Consider the following 18,834-nt stretch of genomic DNA (forward strand, 5'->3'; position numbering starts at 1 on the left):
ACTAATAATAAAGTGAGAAAATATGAAGGTCACAATTTTCCACCCCCACCAACAAATAATTGCATGCCTTTGGGAAAGAAAATTAGTTTTATGGGAAAATTCTCAAAAAACATGTAAAGGGTTGAGCCACAAAATTTATTTGATTTCTCTTCATTTGAAGATTGATTAATGCTTTGTTATATGAACTTTCACATAATTATTTTATAAATTTGGAAAAGATTCAAATAATATCTGGAAACATAAATTCTTTTATTTTCTGACTAAATTTCTAGATTTCATATTATCTGGATAATTGACAAGGCATGGTAATGCCATTATACATATTTAAAATGAAAAAAATCTTTTCTGTATTTTTCAAATATATTCATCAAAGAAACAACATAGGAAGAACTATAAAGCATAAACAAAATCTGCTCATAGATGATGTTATTTTATTCTTTCTTCTTAATACCAGTATTGTGTGCTCAGTATTAATGAAGAATATTTCTGGATATTTGCCATTATATTTCATAAAGTCTATGCTAGAAACATTATGCAGATTATTAGTAAATTATCAACAACCCTGTGCTAATCTTTTATGGTGCACCTAGTGTTTCTGGATTTGGGCTTTTCAGACACCTAGTAGGAATGATTTTGGTCTCCACCGTAGCTTGGTGGAATTATATGATGAGTGTTAGCCAATATATTGTTAAGTGGAAGTGACAGGTGTCATTTCTGGATTGCATTATGATTTCATGGGAGCTCTTTCCCTCTGCTTCAGCTAATCACAACTTTGAGGTAGTGTTTTCCCTATCAGACTGTGTCACAGAGAGAGCAGATGTAATGGAGAGCAGATATGATAGAGTTTGTCAATTCATGACAAATAAAAAACCCTTTCTTTTGATAAGCCACTCAGGTTTTAGGGTTATTCGTCACTGCAGCCTAACCTACACTAGTATTAACTATTCTATTTTATACATTAAAATAAATTACACAGCTAGTAAAGGGATGAGTTAAGATACAAACTGGTCTGTTTCTAAAATGCATGCTTTTCTGTTCAGCCCACAGTGTCAACGGTCATCCCATATCCCAGAACCAACTCTTTTACTTTCAGTCATTCAGTTTTCGAGCCCTTGTGAATATCTCAGGTATTTTTGGTATTGTTGTAGAACACTATGTTCACTTCTCTCAGAATGCATTAAAATGCATTATTTATTTAAGGCTTAAGTTCCTGACTCTGCTACTGTTATGATTTTGCATAAGGAGAACATTGAGAATTATGTAGAACATTTCATGGTCTTGATGTTACATAACTCCCAGCTGCTGACCATATGAAGAAGACACATAAATGATTGCAAACAAAATAGAGAGTTTTATTAAAAATATATGTGCTCTGAGATTGACCTACCAATAGTGCAAATTCTTAAACTTTTTGTTTGATTTAGAACATATAATAAATTTGGCATGAGGAGCTTAATTATAATGCAGTTCCATCTCTTTTTGTTTAAAATAATATTTTCATTAATGGAAAAATGTTTCATTGCTCTTACAGGGCATTTGCTATTAAAGTTCAGAAGTTTGGGGTAAAAGTAGACATTCTTTGTTTTACATGAGTCAACTTAGTTTATACACAGTCTTTATTCATTTTGCACCAAAATGCTACACTAAATAATGGATTATTGGACACTACTTGGAATGAATAATAATCCAATGTTCATGGTACATGCAACATTTTTAAAAAATTAAAATTGGCTTTATTTCCATAGTTCTGACACAAATCAGGTAACCATTAAATTATGTAATATTTTAGTTTTGTATTATACTTGTAACTATAGATTTCACTGATCTATAATGTGTTTTGGTTGTAAGTAAAATTATTGATTTTACTTGCTCAAGTGCCAATAGGAAATGACTAAGGGCATCTTAATCCAAAATCTAAAGGCAGGAGGCTCAATTAATATGTCCAATATTCCAAGAGGTAAAAAAAAAAAATACAAGCTGGATCCAATCCTCATACAAGAAAGTATATTTATTCTAAAGAAAAGTGTTCTAAAAATGATGTGTTCTAAAGCCGAAACCATGACCAAAAAGTATAGTCTAGAACATAATTAGATTTCAAAAACATTCTGATTTGACTTTGGAAGGGTCTTTTACCCTCTAAGTGGATTTCTTCTTCCTCAAAAATTTCATAAAATTTTAGAATAATATCATCCCTCCAGTATTATTGTATCTAAAATAAATAGCCTGAAAAACTGAAAAGACTATAATTATACAGTTACATTTTTTATAAGCTTTAAAATATTAGAAGAAAAAGGTAAGACTTAGGCTAGGAGGAATCAACTGCAAACCACATAACCAATAATTAATTTTCAGAACATATAAATGACAGCTAAAGAGGAACATAATATACATTCAACTCCTATAAGTGAGAAAATATGAATATTATTTTCATAGAAGAAAAAAACATGTGTGTAATAAACATAATCATAGAATTTCAAATTAAACCACAACTGCCATCATCTTATACTTATTAGTATGGAAAAACTAGAAAATGAAAAAATTAGCCAATAAGAAAAAGAAAAAAATTAGCTAATAAATAATTCATAAGAATGTGAATAACTATAATTCATGTGTACTGCTGGTGGCATATACATAGTACCCACTTTGGAAAACAATTTGGCATGATTTTTAAAAATAAACATGTACACATCTTACAAACTATTTCAGTTCTAGAAATATACCATGAGTTTCTCCAGGATTATGTTCCAGGAGACATGTACAAAAATATAGAGTTGTTTTATAATATAAAAACACTGTAAACGAATCAAAATATCTGTCATACTGAGAATGGTAAACATGATGTGATGTAGTTACACATTATGATTTAAAAACAACAGCAATAATAAATGAGCTTCATCTACATATATCAACAGAGCTGCATTTTATGAACATTATATGTAGTGTAATAAAAATCTTGTAATAGAATACATACTTTCTGATATGATTTAAATTAAGTTAAAACACAAGTAAACTAAGGTATTCATTGTTATGGAACATGTATATGTGTTAAAAGTATAAAGAAAGTAATGTGTCAAGTAGTTAAGTCTATATATAAAGTATCAAAAAGGTATAACATTGTAACACTTCAATATTTACTTTCACACCTTATACTAGGCAGCTTCATGCTAATGTGCTTTTTCAATGATGTTTTCAGTTGTATAGGGAAAAGCCATGAACTAAATTCCTATGTGTATTATTAATTTTAAAATTTCTATCAATGTGCATTTTCTGTCTAAATCAACCAATCTTTTTTTAAATATTTTATTTATTTGTTTGAGAAAGAGAGCACTAGAAAGAATAAGTATGGGAGGGGAGCAGAGGGAGAAGCAGGCTCCCTACTGAGCAGAGAGCTGGATGTGGGGCTCTATCCCAGTACCCTGGGATCTAGACCTGAACTGAAGGCAGACAGATGCTTAACCAACTGAGCCACTCAGGCACCCCTCAACCAATCTTACATAATTTAAAGAAATGTCTCGTTCTGGTATTAGGATTGAGACATGAGCTTCATAAAACCATTGCAAAAAAAAAAAAAGGAAGTATATATTAAAAAGGTAACCATATAAAACACTTAAAACTCACTGACACTTACGATTCCAAGAGGAACCAGAACCCATAGGAATGGTAGCAGTTACATGAAAGATGCCCAATAGGTGTAAATTGAATAAATGGATTTTGGCACAAAGGGAGGTAAATGTTTGTGTGTAAAGGGAAATTCTAGACTAAGGTTTAAACATTTTCACACTCTAAGAAAGGACATTGCATAGGACATTATAAAAGTTTCCATTCAGCTTAATGGTTTCATTCCTAATTTTCGTTTATGTAAGGGTTTTATGCCCAATTCAAACTTCTCCTTTTCTTTCTCCAAATAGATTCTATCCTTCACTTCAAGGTGAAATAATTTGTTTAATAACATTTTTTTGTTACTGTTTATTCAAGTGGAAGTATAATTAGTAGAAGGAAATCAAAAGTGTAAGTTCTATTAATCTTATACACATATTGTTTTGTTTCCTGCAAGTTTGAAAAAGATACCCAAGGATTGTCTGAGTGGCTCAGTGGGTTAAGCCTCCGCCTTCGGTTCAAGTCAGGGTCTCAGGGTCCTGGGATGGAGCCCCGCACCAGGCTCTCTGTTCAGCAGGGAGCCTGCTTCCACCCCTCTCTCTCTGCCTGCCTTTCTGCCTACTTGTGATCTCTGTCAAATAAATAAATAAAATATTTTTTAAAAAAAGACACCCCAAAAGTAGTTTTTCTTTTTTTTTTTTCCTTAAGTTTTTATTTTAATCACCTGGTGTTCATCACATGTGCACTCCTTAATCCCTGCCACCTATTTAATCCATACCCCCACAAATCTCCCCTCTGGTAACACTCAGTTTGTTCTCTATAGTTAAGAGTGTTCCTTGGCTTATCTCTCCTTCTCTTTTACCCTTTGCTCCTTTGTGTTTTGTTTTTTTCTTAAATTCCACATATGACTGAAATCATATAGTATTTGTCTTTCTCTGACTGACTTACTTCCCTCAGGATTATACTCTCTAGTTCCATCCACATGATTGTAAATGGCAACATTTCGTTCTTTTTTACCTCTGAATAATAATTCTGAATAATAATTCATTATATATATAATATGTGAATTCATATATATATATATATATATATATATATATATATCTCACATCCATATTCATTCATCAATGGACTGATGGACTTGTGCTGTTTTCATATCTTGTCTATTGTAAATGATGTTGCCATAACCATAGGAGCGCATGTGTCCCTTTGAATCAGTATTTTTTGTATTCTTTGAGTAAATACATTGTAGTGCAATTGCTGGATCATAGGATAGTTCTATTACTAACTTTTTGAGGAATCTCCATACTGTTTTCCAGAGCTGTTGCACCAGTTTGCTTTGACTTTTTCTCCACATCCTTACCAGCACCTGTTGTTTCTTATGTTTTTATTTTAGCCATTCTGATAGGTGTGAGAGGTTATCTCATTGTAGTTTTGATTTGCATATCCATGATGATAAGTGATGCTGAGCATCTTCTCATATGTCTGTTGGCCATCTGTATGTCTTCTTTGGAGAAATGTCTGTTCATATCTTCCACTCATTTTTAAATTGGATTATTTACTTTTGCAGTGTTGAGTTTGATGAGTTCTTTATATATTTTGGACACTAACCCTTTATCAGATATGTCATTTGCAAATATCTTCTCCCATTCAGTAGGTTGCTTATTAGTTTTGTTAATTTTTTCCTTTTGCTGCACAGAAGCTTTTTATTTTAATGTGGTTTCAGTAGTCTATTTTTACTTTTTTTTCCCTTGCCTCAGAGGACCAATTTAGAAAAAGTTGTGACAGCTAATGCCAGAGAATGTCTGTGTTCTCTCCTAGGATTTTTATGTGTTCAGGTCTCATATTTAAGTATTTAATCTGTTTTGACTTTGTTTTGTGAATGGTATAAGAAAGTAGTCCAGTTTCATTCTTTAGCATGTTGCTGTCCAGTTTTCCCAACACCATTTGTTGAAGAGACTTTTTCTCACTGTATATTTTGTCCTGCTTTGTCAAAGATTAATTGACCATATAATTGCAGGTTTATTTCTGGATTTTCTATTCTGTTATATTGATTTGTATGTCTCTTTTTATGCTGATACCATACTGTTTTGATCATTACAGCTTTGTAACATAACTTGAGGTCTGGAATTATTATAACTCCAGTTTTGCTTGTCTTTTTCAAGATTGTGTTGGCTATTTAGGGTCTTTTGCGATTGGTTCTTACTAAATCTAGAATTGTTCGTTCTGGTTCTGAGAAAAATGCTGTTGGAATTTTGATAGATATTGCATTAAATATGTAAATATTAAATATTACTTAGGGCAATAAAGCATTTTAGCAATATTTGTTCTTCAAACAAATAAGCATGAAATGTTTTTCCATTTCTTTGTGTTGTCTTCAATTTCTTTCATTAGTGTTTTATAGTTTTCAGAGTACAGGTCTTTTATCTCTTTGGTTAGGTTTATTCCTAGATATCATTATTTTTGGAAATAATTTTTGTAAATATTTTGGGGATTATTTCTTAATTTCTCTTCCTGTTTCTTTTTCTGTGATGTATAGAAATGCAACAGATTTCTACATGATGATTTTGTATTCTGTGTGTGTCTTTATTAAATTTGTTTATCAGTTCTAACAGTTTTTTGGTGGTCTTTCAGGTTTTCTATATAGAATATCATGTCATCAACAAATAGTGACAGTTTGACTTATTCCTTGCTGATTTGGATACCTTTTCTTTCTTTTTGTTGTCTGATTGCTGTGGCTAGGACTTCCAGTACTATGTTGAATAAATATGATGGCTGTGGACATGTCTTGCTCCTGACTTTGTTCCTGACTCTCAATTGAGATGGTATTAACTGGGGAGTTTTCGTATATTACCTTTATTATGTTGAAGTATGTTCCCTCTAAATGTAGTTTGTTGAGAGTTTTTATCAGGATGGATGGTGAACTTTGTCAAATGCATTTTCTGTTTCTACCAAAATGATTATATGGTTCTTACCCTTACTTTTATTGAAGTCAGGTATCATACAGTGATTAATTGGGAATATTGAACCACCCTGGCAACCGAGGAATAAATCCCACTTGATTATGGTGAATCATTTTTTTAATGTATTTTTGGATTCTATTTGCTAGAATTTTTTGGAAAATTTTTGCATCTATGTGTATCAGAGATATTAGCATACAGTTTTGTTGTGGTGGTGGGTTTTTTTTTTTTTGTGGTATCTTTATCTGGCTTTTGGTATGAGGGTAATGCTGGACTTATAGAATGAATGTGGAAGTTTTCCTTTTCTATATTTTGGCATAGTTTGAGACAAATAATTATTAACTTTTCTTTAAATGTTTGGTAGAATTCACCTGTGGAGCCATCTGATCTTGGACTTTTGTTAGTTGGGAGTTTATTGATTGTCGATTAACTTCCTTGCTGTTAATTGGTCTGTTCAAGTTTTCTATTTCTTCCTATTTCAGTTTTGGTAGGTTATATATTTCTAGGAATTTATCCATTTCTTCTATGTTGTCCAATTTGTTGGCATATAGTTTTTTAATATTCTCTTATAATCGTGTTTCTGTGGTGTGTGATGTTATTTCTCTTCTTTCATTTGTGACTTTATTTATTTGGGTCTTCTCCCTTTTTCTTGATAGGTCTGGCTAGAGATTTATCAATTTTATTGATTCTTTTCAAAGAACTCCTGGTTTCATCAATCTACTCTATTGTTTTGTTTCCTATATCAGATATTTCTGCTCTAATTTTTATTATTTCCTTCTTTCTGCTAGTATAGGTTTTGTTTGTTTTTCTTTTTCTAGCTCCTTTGGATGTCAGATTATTTTATTTGATTTTTCTTGCTTCTTGAGATAGATCTGTATTGCTATAAATTTCCCTCTTAGAATCTCTTCTGCTGCATCCCAAGATTTTGAAACATTGTGTTTTCTTTTTCATTTGTTTACATGTACTTTTTAATTCATCTTTTAATTCCTGTTTGATTCACTCAATATTTAGTAGCATGTTACTTAACCTCCACATATTTGTGGTCTTTCCAGATTTTTTCTCGTGGTTGACTTCTAGTTTCATTGCATTGTGCTCAGAAAAAATGCATGTTATGACTTCCATCTTTTTTAATTTGTTGAGGCTTGTTTTGTGGCCTAATATGTTATCTATTCTGGAGAATGTCCCATGTGCATTTGAAAAGAATGTGTATTCTGCTGTTTAAGATGAAATGTTTTGAACATATCTGTTAAGTCCATCTGGTCCAGTGTGCCATTCAGTGCCATTGTTTCCTTGTTGATGTTCTGTTTAGATGATTAGTCCATTGATGTAAATGGGAAGTTAAAGTCCCCTAGAACCATTGTATTATAATCAATTAGTCTCTTTATGTTTGTTATTAAATGTCTTATGTATTTATGTATTTGGGTGTTCCTATGTTGTGTGCATAAATATTTATAATTGTCATATCTTCTTGTTAAATTGTCCCCTTTATTATTATAAAGGGGTTTTTGTCTCGTTATAGTATTTGTTTTAAAGTCTATTTTGTCCGGCATAAGTATTGCTACTTCAGCTTTCTTTTGACATCCTTTTGCATGATAAATATTTCTTCATCCCCTTACTTTCAATAAGTGCCTTTAGGTCTGAAATGAGACTCTTGTAGGCAGCATATTGGTGGTCTTAATTTTCTGTCCATTCTGTCACCCTATGTCTTGACTGGAGCAGTTAGTCCATTTACATTCAAAGTAATTATTGATAGATATGTATTTATTGCCATTTTATTACTTCTTTTATGGTTGTTTCTGAAGACTTTCCTTGATCCTTTCTTGTCTCTCTCTCTCTTTCATGATGTGCTGGTTTTCTTTACTGATATATTTGGATTTCTTTCTCTTTATTCTTTGCATATTTATTAGTGGTTTTTGATTTGTTGTTCTCATTAAGTTTGTATATAATGTCTTCTGTACATAGCTGTCTATATTCAATTGATGGTCGTTTAAGTTTGAACCAATCCTTACTTCTTTTCTCCCCATGTTTTAGGCATATGGTGTCATAATTTACATCCTTTCATTTTGTGAGTTCCTTGACTGATTTTTTAACAGAATATTCACTTTTACTCATTTTGTGTTTCCTACCGTCACACTGCCATTTTTGGTCTTTTTTTTTTTTTTTTTTCCCACTCTAAGTGTTCCCTTTAATATTTCTTGCAGGGCTGGGTTAGTGGTCATGAACTCCTTTAGTTTTTATTTGTCTGGAAAATTCTTTATCTCTCCTATTCTGAATGATAGCCTTGCTGGATAGAGTATTTTTGGCTGTAGGTTTTTCCCATTCAACACTTTGAATAGATTATGCCACCCCTTTCTGGCTTGGAAAGTTTCTTTTGAAAAATCTATTGATAGCCTTATGTGGTTTCCGTTGTATGTAACTGTCTCATTTTGTCTTGCTGCTTTTAATTTTTTTTTCTTTATTACTAAATTTTGCCATTTTAATTATAATATATTTTGGTGTAGATCCACTTTTGTTGAGAGAGTGTGTGTGTGTGTGTGTGTGTGTGTGTGTGTGTGTGATTCTCTGTGTCTCTTGGATGTGGGTATCTTTTTCTTTCCCCAGATTAAGGAAGTTTCCAGCTATAATTTCTTCAAACAAATTTTCTGCCAACTTTTCTGTCTCTTCTTTTTCTGGGATTCCTATAATACAAGTGTTATTGGGTTTGATGGAGTCACTGAGTTCCCTAAGTTTGTTCTTGTTTTGCATAATTCTTTTTTTTTTCTCACATTTGCTCAGCTTGATTACTTTTCATTACTCTGTCTTCTAGATCATTAATTCATTCATCTTCTTCCCCTAGCCTGATGTTCACTCCATCAAGCATGTTTTTTTTTTTTTTTTGAGTCCTTTATCTCTACTATGCTACTCCTTATCTCTATGCTGATGGTCTTATTGATGTCCTCCCCTCTTTTCTCAAGTCCAGTGAGTATCTTTATGATCATTGCTTTAAATTCTCAATCAGCCATGTTACTTATATCTGCTTCACTTAGATCTCTGGCCGAGACGTTGTCCTATTCTATTTATTGGGACAAATTCTTCTATCTTCTCAACTTATCTAAGTGCCTTTTTCTCTGTGTTAAGGAAGTCAGTTATGTCTCTTGCTTTTGAGGATAATGGCTTTATGAAGGTCCTGTAGTGCCCTGCAGTGTGGTGTCTCCTGTTCCCCAGGACCTGACAGTTCTGGGTGTGTCTCCAGTGTGTGCTGTGTGTGCTCTGTTGTTGTGTCCTGGCCTCTTTATCCTTTAGGCCAGTCATTTGCAGAGGCTTTCTTTGCCTGTTGTGGGCAGTGTTTAGTCCCTGGGTTTAATGTGGCACATTTTAACTAGGTGTGCTCTGATCTGCTTGTGAAATGAGAACTGTCACTGACATTGGATCTGAGGACTTGCAAAACTTCCAGGTCGGGAGACATGGTATTGGCAGGGGTTTGGGTCAGTCTTGGGATGGGGGAGGGAGGTCAGCCACACTGGGACTGAGGCAAGGGTGACTGGGAAGGGAAGTTCCACCAGAACATGGCGTATAAGCCCTGACTTTGCCAACTAGATCATATGGTGGCATTTTCCATAAACTGAATGAGCTAAATAACTCTGAAGTTAGAGTAAAATGCTTTTAAAGCACTAATACTCACATACATAATACACAGGATAACATGTCCTTTACTATTATTTAAATCATAGTCATTTTTTATATCAAATTTAAAATGAACAAGAGGGTGTATAGAATTTCAAAATTCTTTTACATGGCATGCAAGCAAACATGTTCCATTTAGAATATGCAGACAGGAGAGAAATGAGCTGCCAGTATAATATGAAGACATATTTTGCTTAATTAACAATTGAGTGTGAGGCTGGGCCTATACATTACTTACAAACAGCTAAGGATTTATAATAAACTTCTAAAATCTCCACACACAAAACCAAACATGTAGGTTTTGTGATTGATACCTTCAAAGGTTTTATTTTGATGAGCTGTTATAAGAGCAGGTCTCACTACTGTGAAATAAGCACAGGAAATGCAACATAATGATACGAATCTAAATGCCATAATGGTTATTCTTTTGCATCTAAATTATGTAGTCACTAGTCATTCATTGAGAATGCATTCACACATGGTAAACCACAATTGAGGAGCTGGAAAGGTTTGTTTTGAGGATGAAAACTAAATCATTTCAGGGCTACAATGACTGAATTGCTGGGTCAGCACCACCTGTTTCATTTATCAAAGCAGGTGAGGTGAAGGTGCAGTCAAACAATCAACCTTCTGAAAAATATATGTAGTAGAATTACTGGCCTTAAAGCAGCATGAACTGGATATATATATTATAACGTGGATTGGCTTAGACACTGGAACTCCTTTTTTTAGCTACACAAGAGTTCTCTCATTACAAAAATTGTGTTATGCAACAATCACCTGCCAGTGAAGTACTGAGCTTCTGACCTAAATTTTAAAATGCATTCTTGCAAATTATGTTCTTACTCTTTACATGCTAGTTAAAATTCTGATTCTCATGACATTTCATCACACAATGACTATAAATATGTGATTCTAAATACCTACAAATAAACAAAAGCTCTTGATCAATGATTTATGTTACCATATAACCAGATGCTTCCCATTTTTGTTATTAAAAAGATGAAGAAAATAAATATTTCATCATTTAGTATCACTTGGACACAACTTAGAAAAATAAAAAACTCAAAACAAAAGAACACCATATCATTTTGGTATAAGAAACTGGTAACAAAGAATTTGGGAACCATGTTGTAGTAAAACCTAAGGAATAAAATCTCTCCTCTAGTACTGTTAGAGCTACTCTCAATAGGTTGGCAACCTCACTTCATCTTCCTACATATATTATTTTTACTTTATATTTAACTAAGAGTACTATTTTAAAGAAAAATATCAGCCTTTTTAATATCACAGTTATTCTCAATGGAAAATGAATTCAATAATTCGATATATTAAATGCATTTTCTAAGTTGAAATTCAACAAACTATTGATCCATTTCCTTAAGGAAACAAATACATTTTATAATGTTTTCCTCTTACTTTACCCTGACTATAGAATTAAGGCTTTTAGAGTTAACTTATCTTAGTTACCTTTTAAATTCTCTTTTGGGATGGCTGGGTGGTTCAATCAGCTAAGCACCTGCCTATAGCTCAGGTCATGATCCCAAGGTCCTGGGATCATGTCCTGCATTGGGCTCCCTGCTCTTTGGCGAGTCTGGTTCTTCTTCTTCTCCCAGCTTCTCTCTCTTGCTATCTCTGTCTCTCTCAAGTAAATAAATAAAATCTTTAAAAATAAAAATAATAATAAATTAATTATCTTTTAAAGTGGTCATTTTAAACTACAAGATGTTGGAACAAATGGCATATTATCTTACATAGCAAAGTTTTTTAATTTATCATATTTTTATTAAATTACCCTCAAACTAGCTGAGTATTTTGAAAGCAAATATAGAAAGGCTTGAATATATTTGTTCATTATTTTCTGACACCTCCCTTCCTCTTGATCCTTTCTCTGCCTTTCTCTGTACTATTTTGTGCCCCAAGAGGCTGTATCATTTAGTCCCCTTACCTTTGGCCTCCAATTAGATTTGGTTATTTTAAGAGTTTCTCAACCAGGACACCATTATCATGGTTGGATCATTTTTTGTTGTTTTTGTTGTTATTATGGGGGTCTGTCCCATGCATTGTAGTATGTTTAGCAGCACCATTGCCTCTACCCACTAGATGCACCTCCTCCTTCTATCACTGCATTCAGAAAATGTTTCCAGACATTGTCAGATGTCCTTTTGGTAGGGCAAAATGGCCTCTGTTGAGAGCCATTGTGTTAACAAGAGGAAGCAATAGGAAATGGAAGAAGGAAAGGAAAAGTAGTCTGTGTACTTAAAGCTACACCAGCCCTTACCAGGTAATGGCTTTGCCAGTTGCTTAATTCTTCTGTTTGTGACTTTTACTTCAAGTCCCTTTTCAAGGCTGTGTTTCTCTCTGGGTTTTTATAATAGTAACAACATCCCCTCCCTTTGCTACATCAGGTCTAAGGGTGGTAATGACTTCCCACTGTTGCCAGTCCTTGGAGGATTCACTGGCCTTTGATGATTCTTTATATACTCACTCTCTAATTAAACTGTTTAAGCTACACCTTTTTGGAAGATGACTTATATGTCCAGTAAGCACAGTTTTTTTACTTAGCACTAATTCCAGATCATTCTCATCTCTATGTCTCTCTCTTCCTTTATCTAACTCTTGATACACATTCAGTAGACCACATTGCAACACTGACATTATTTGGACTGTACTACAATCTGTATTAGGATTTCTTTTCAGAAAATATCCATATTTACATTTATTGTATATATGCTAGAGTACCTGTTCTCCTGAATAAATACTCTCCCCACTCTTTTTAAGGCTTGGAGTTCACTTCCATTTTCTCAGAAAGCTTTCTATCCCCTCTAGTCTACACTGACCTTCTGATTTGGGTACTGCAATGAACTGAATGTTTGTGTTTTGACCCAAAATCATAGATTGAAACTCTAATTCTCAATGCAGTGAGATTTGGAGATGGGGCCTTTGAATGGTGATTATGTCATGAGGATAGAACCTCGTGATGGGGTTAATATCCTTATAAGAAAAGACACAATAGAGTTTGCTCCCTCTCTCTCTCTCTCTCAGCCATATGAGTTCTACAGATTGTCTCTCAGACAAAATTTGTTTAGTCCATGAACAAGAATTTGTTGAATATCTATTAGAGCCATAGCAAAGTATTCAATACACTTTTTGAGCAAATCAAGTCTTTTTTTTTTTTTTAAGAAGGTACAACTTAGGGAAAAGTTTAAATACATTAAGTAATGTAAATCATTGCATGTTACCTAATAGGTCTGATATGATGGGTGAGGGCTAATAGCTGGTTATCTATAGGAAGGTGGCCAACAAGTCAGTTGTTGGAATACAAGATCAGTCCAGCTTTTGTGGAAAGAAGATAGGACTAGACTGAAGATCAGAGCTTATCCAAGAGGAGAGATAGCTGATCCTAGAAGATACCTATTCATATAGGCTTGACTTATACAATGGAAGTTAAATTAGAAACTTGCTGCTTAGCTGGCTCAAAGTAGCTTAAAAGCAAATTGCGACCTCATTGTGCATCTAGATAAGGCCACAAGATTAATTCTAGATCTTACCACTGATAAAGATAGAGTTTCTAATCTACTTCCAAATGTGATATGGATTGGCCCACAAACTTTGGTGGGGATGAATCCACAGATAAAATTATCTGAAATTGAATTTAAAGACAAGAAGAAAAGATTTAAATACTTTCATTTATTCACATAGTTAACTCACATTTATTAATAATTTACTAGATAATCAACATCAGTCCATGCCCAGAGGATATACCAGTAAACAACCTAAATACTTTTTTCATGCTCCTTATGATGCTTATATACTAATGGGCATGTAGTGACATAATTCTTACAGTCATTTTCATAGTGCTTTTCCTGTATAAAATAAATAAAGAAGAACTCAACTGAAACTGTCATATTGAAGTTTTGATTTTTGTCCTAATTTGCTCTTAAATAATCTGTGATTTCAATTTATCTCTCTATCTATATCTATATCTATATCTATATCTATATCTATATCTATAATCTTCTTTTTCACGCACTATACAACTGAGCTCTGAGCTTTACTTAGTAGGTTATTAACAAAAAGTGAAAGTCTCCTTCTGAAGGTGAAGTTTTCTAGACCAGTTCATTTATTTTGTGGCAAAGATTGGTATGTCCAGTGCCTTATTTGCCTGGAGTCAATTCCTGTGGTTCTCATAGTTGGAAGGCAATCAGAAGAAGTGGGAAAGACAGGTGCTGGTCAAGGCTAACCATTAGTCTGTAGCAGCAGCTTTGCATATTTGAAATCACATTGCAGTTTTTTCAGTTTGATTTTTATTGTCTCTTTGGCCTAAACACTTGCCACTCCTGTTGTGAAGCTAAGCATCATGAAGATCAGTGTTCCTTAATATTACATTGCTTTAGTACCTCATTGTTATAACTGATGCCATCTGGAAATCTCTCAAAGATGGGACATATTGTAATGATACTTAGGAAACATTTACAGCTTAAGGGTCCATTGCTGATTTTAAAGAATACCATCCTTAGAGTTTCATTTCCTTTCAAGGAAGGTCAAGCTTACCCTTCTGAGGAATTTACAGGTAACTCTTAAGAGCCATGCCACTGAAAATTTGATACATCCCATGTGAAAATGATACACAGATAATCCCCTGCCCGTCAATTCTTTTTACATGGAAGATTCCCTTCTCAAAAGCATTAACTCAAATAACATACCTGTCTAGAAGTTAGTGTAACATAGATAGTTCATATACAAGCTTTCCTTCCTATTACTTGTGTGGCCTTAAGCAGATCTTCTAACCTCACTAAACTTCATTTTCTGATTTATAATTGGTGATTACAAGAACTGTGAAGAGGCTGATATTTTCCCCTAATTGCAAGGTAACATATTAGCATACTTCATTTTCATGGATTCTGACAGAAAACACACAACTAATGAATAAGAGAAAAGGGACAGTTTATTACAGCAAAACAGTAGCCAGATAACCATTTTCTTGTACTCTTTTCCCAAGCTTTAATTTCTACAGGACAACGCAATGAGGGCTTTTGAGAATCCAGAGGTGAAAGGGACTTTTATACTGAAATTTAACCATCCAGTATCATCTTTTAAAGGACAGTACTTTATTCCTACTCAGTTTTTATTTTTATTTCTGAATTTATTTTATTTCTGAATAGAGTGACTGTCTAGATTTATATATTATATATATATATATATATATATAGAGAGAGAGAGAGAGAGAGAGAGAGTGCATATATATATAGAGAGAGAGGGAGAGAGAGAGAGAAAAAAAAAATATATATATATATATACATATGCCAGAATTAGTCAGGGAATTTACCTATTTCTTCAAATAGGGGAAATTTCAGAGGGTCTCAATATCTTTTATAGACTTCTAAACTGGCCAACACCCCCTTCTCTAGAGGTTCCTGGTGCCTTTGAGCCCCAAACCTTAGTGGATTTTGTGGCAATAAAACCTTACTTATGGGCTTCTTCTCGTAGACCTCAGTTTTATTTTTACCCAGTTTTCTAAATCAACCACCATTTCCCATCCATTTTCTCACTTCTAGAAATTTAATTGATACGTTATATTTGTTGTTATATCTACATCCTTTTTCTTTGTCCTCGTAGATTAATGTTATTTTGTTTCATCACTCTCACTTAAATCAATTTTCAGGAGGAAGCACAACTTAATAAAAAACTCAAACAACCCTTCTTTTAGAAGTCTCTATTCTGAGATATTATAAGTGTTTTATACTCTGTTGAGTCCCAAGTTATTAGTTTACATAGACAAACACAAAAGCTTATGACACAAACACAATTTTTCTGAATCCTTAAAAGAATTGTAATGATTTCATCTTCAGAGAGAAGTCAATGTCATGTGATCTTACGTAAAATTCTTCTGACTCTTCCACTAATTAGCTGCATAGTCTGATTTCATTCACCTTATATGAAAGAAATCTTGGTACTTTTGTAAAAATCCAGTGTGACATTTCACATAGTAAAATGATTTGAATACAGCAAATATATAAATATAAGATTACTTAAAATAAAATATTCTCCATAATTTAAGTTTAAAAATGCTGTTTTTTCTGAATCCTCAGTTTGATTGATTTCTCTGTATACTCTCCAATTCCTTGATATTCTTCCTAAAATATAATGTTCCGGGGCACCTGGGTGGCTCAGTGGGTTAAGCCGCTGCCTTCGGCTCAGGTCATGATCTCAGGGTCCTGGGATCGAGTCCCACATCGGGCTCTCAGCTCAGCAGGGAGCCTGCTTCCCTCTCTCTCTCTCTCTGCCTGCCTCTCCGTCTACCTGTGATCTCTCTCTGTCAAATAAAAAAAATATATATATATAATGTTCCATCTTTAATGTAATATCTTTAAAAGAAATTTACCCATGTGAAATACATTGCTCTATGTTTTCATTCATTCCATTAACATGCTGAATTCCAGTATTTTGTCAGTTTTTGAAATATATGTGGAATTCCACTTAAAAAATACCATTGCAATGTCCAGTTCTTCAAAAGAAAATATTTCTATGCTCCCAAACACATGAAAATAAAGTATGACTGTTCAAATACTATTTTACTAACTTGGATACAGCAATCTGTATTAAATGAAAAATGTTCTTCAAAACATATTCAGAAATCCCTGTCTACCAAGTGATATTTTAAATGTAGATTGTATCCTTTAAGTATTAGGTATAGCAGATAATCGAAGGGACTAAGTTGTTATTTAATATTCTATATTTTGAATTATTTAGATTAAAATATATACTTGTATGATCTGTAAGACTACTGGCAGCAAATTTACTAAGAGGGTTGAGAGGGTCACGAATATTGGCAATTCAAAGGGGATGAATCTGGATTTAGAAACGGAATCTTTGAGTAAATCAAAATCTAAATTCTAAAAGAGTTGAGAGTTTCACAATAGTTTTTCTGTTGCAAATGTGCCACATCTCAAAAGTGGTGAGGATAGCCACTCTGTGTCACTATTCATGTCTGTATCAGTTTTGAAACATGGTCACAAAATCTTTGACACTAATTCCATCATGCTATACCTCTCCTTGAATCTGGGCAAGCTAGTGACTGCTTCAACTAGTAGAATATGGCGCAAATGATGGCATGTGACTCTAAAACTATCTCATAAAAGGTCATACAGTTTCATCTTGTTATCTGAAACACTCTTTCTTAGAGCCGTGTGTCATCATGAAAGTTATCTTACTAGCTTGAGGCAGTGCCATGAGAAAACTCATGTTCATAAAAATACCACATAGACATTCTGGTTGACCGTTCCAGCTAAACCCAAATTTGAGTCGTCCCAACCCTGGCATGAAATAATGAGTTGAAAATACATCTATATGATTCTAGTCCCCAGCTACTCAAGTTACCTCCAACCATTTTAATCTTATCATCTGAGACCCTAGACATCATGGAATAGAGACAAGGCATCCAAACTGTGTCCAATCCACGTTTCTGATCTCCAAAGCTATATGTATAGTAAACTGATTCATGTTTTATGCCTCTAAACTTTGGATGGTTTATTTTGCTGCAGTAGATATCCAACTAATATTAAATCAGCAATGATCTTGAAAGAGTTTCATTCTTTGCTATATAAAATTCAAAAACAGCATTGAACAATTATTGAATCAGTCACTTTGCAAAAGCCAAGAGAAGCATAACAAAATATCTTTTGAAATCAGACCCATGCTAATGCTATAGTTTTTAGTAATAAATATATTGGACATCTTTTTTTTTTTTTGCTTTACATAAGCACACTTTATACTTTTTTAAATTTTTTTATCTTTTTATTTTTTTAAGATTTTTAAAAATTTTTATTTTATTTATTTGACAGAGATCACAAACAGGCAGAGAGGCAGGCAGAGAGAGATAGGGAGGAAGCAGGCTCCCCACTGAGCAGAGAGCCCGATGCAGGGCTCGATCCCACGTCCCTGGGATCATGATGTGAGCCGAAGGCAGAGGCTTTAACCCACTGAGCCACCCAGGCACCCCACACTTTATACTTTTTTTAAAATTTAGACTCTTAGGGCTGCCTAGGTGGCTCAGTGAGTTAAGCCTCTGCCTTCAGCTAGAGTCATGATCTCAGGGTCCTGGGATCGAGTCCCACATCAGGCTCTCTGCTAGGCAGGGAGCCTGCTTCCTCCTCTCTCTCTCTCTCTACTTGTGATCTCTCTCTCTGTCAAATAAATAAAATCTTAAAAAAAAATTTAGACTCTTAGAATTATATGTACATTTCTGATGTGTGAAATAAGTTATATTCACAGATAATAGAATACAAATGTATCAGAATTTGTAACATAAATAATCATGTATTACTTACTAAGTAAATTTCAGGGAAGCCTGGATGGCTCAGTTGGTTGAGCACCTGACTCCTGGTTTGGCTCAGGTCATGATCTCAGGTAGTGATTTGGGCTCCATGCTCAGCAGAGAGCCTGCTTGAGGTTCTTTCTTTCTCTATCTCCCTCCATCCCTACCCAACTCTACTCCCCACTCTCTCGCTCTTTCTCTCTATCTAAAACAAATAAATAAATCTTAAAAAACAAGCAAACAGGGTGCCTGGGTGGCTCAATTGGCTAAGCTTCTGCCTTCTGCTCAGGTCATGAT

Source organism: Lutra lutra, chromosome 4, assembly GCF_902655055.1.
Source record: "Lutra lutra chromosome 4, mLutLut1.2, whole genome shotgun sequence".
Lineage (NCBI taxonomy): Eukaryota > Metazoa > Chordata > Mammalia > Carnivora > Mustelidae > Lutra > Lutra lutra.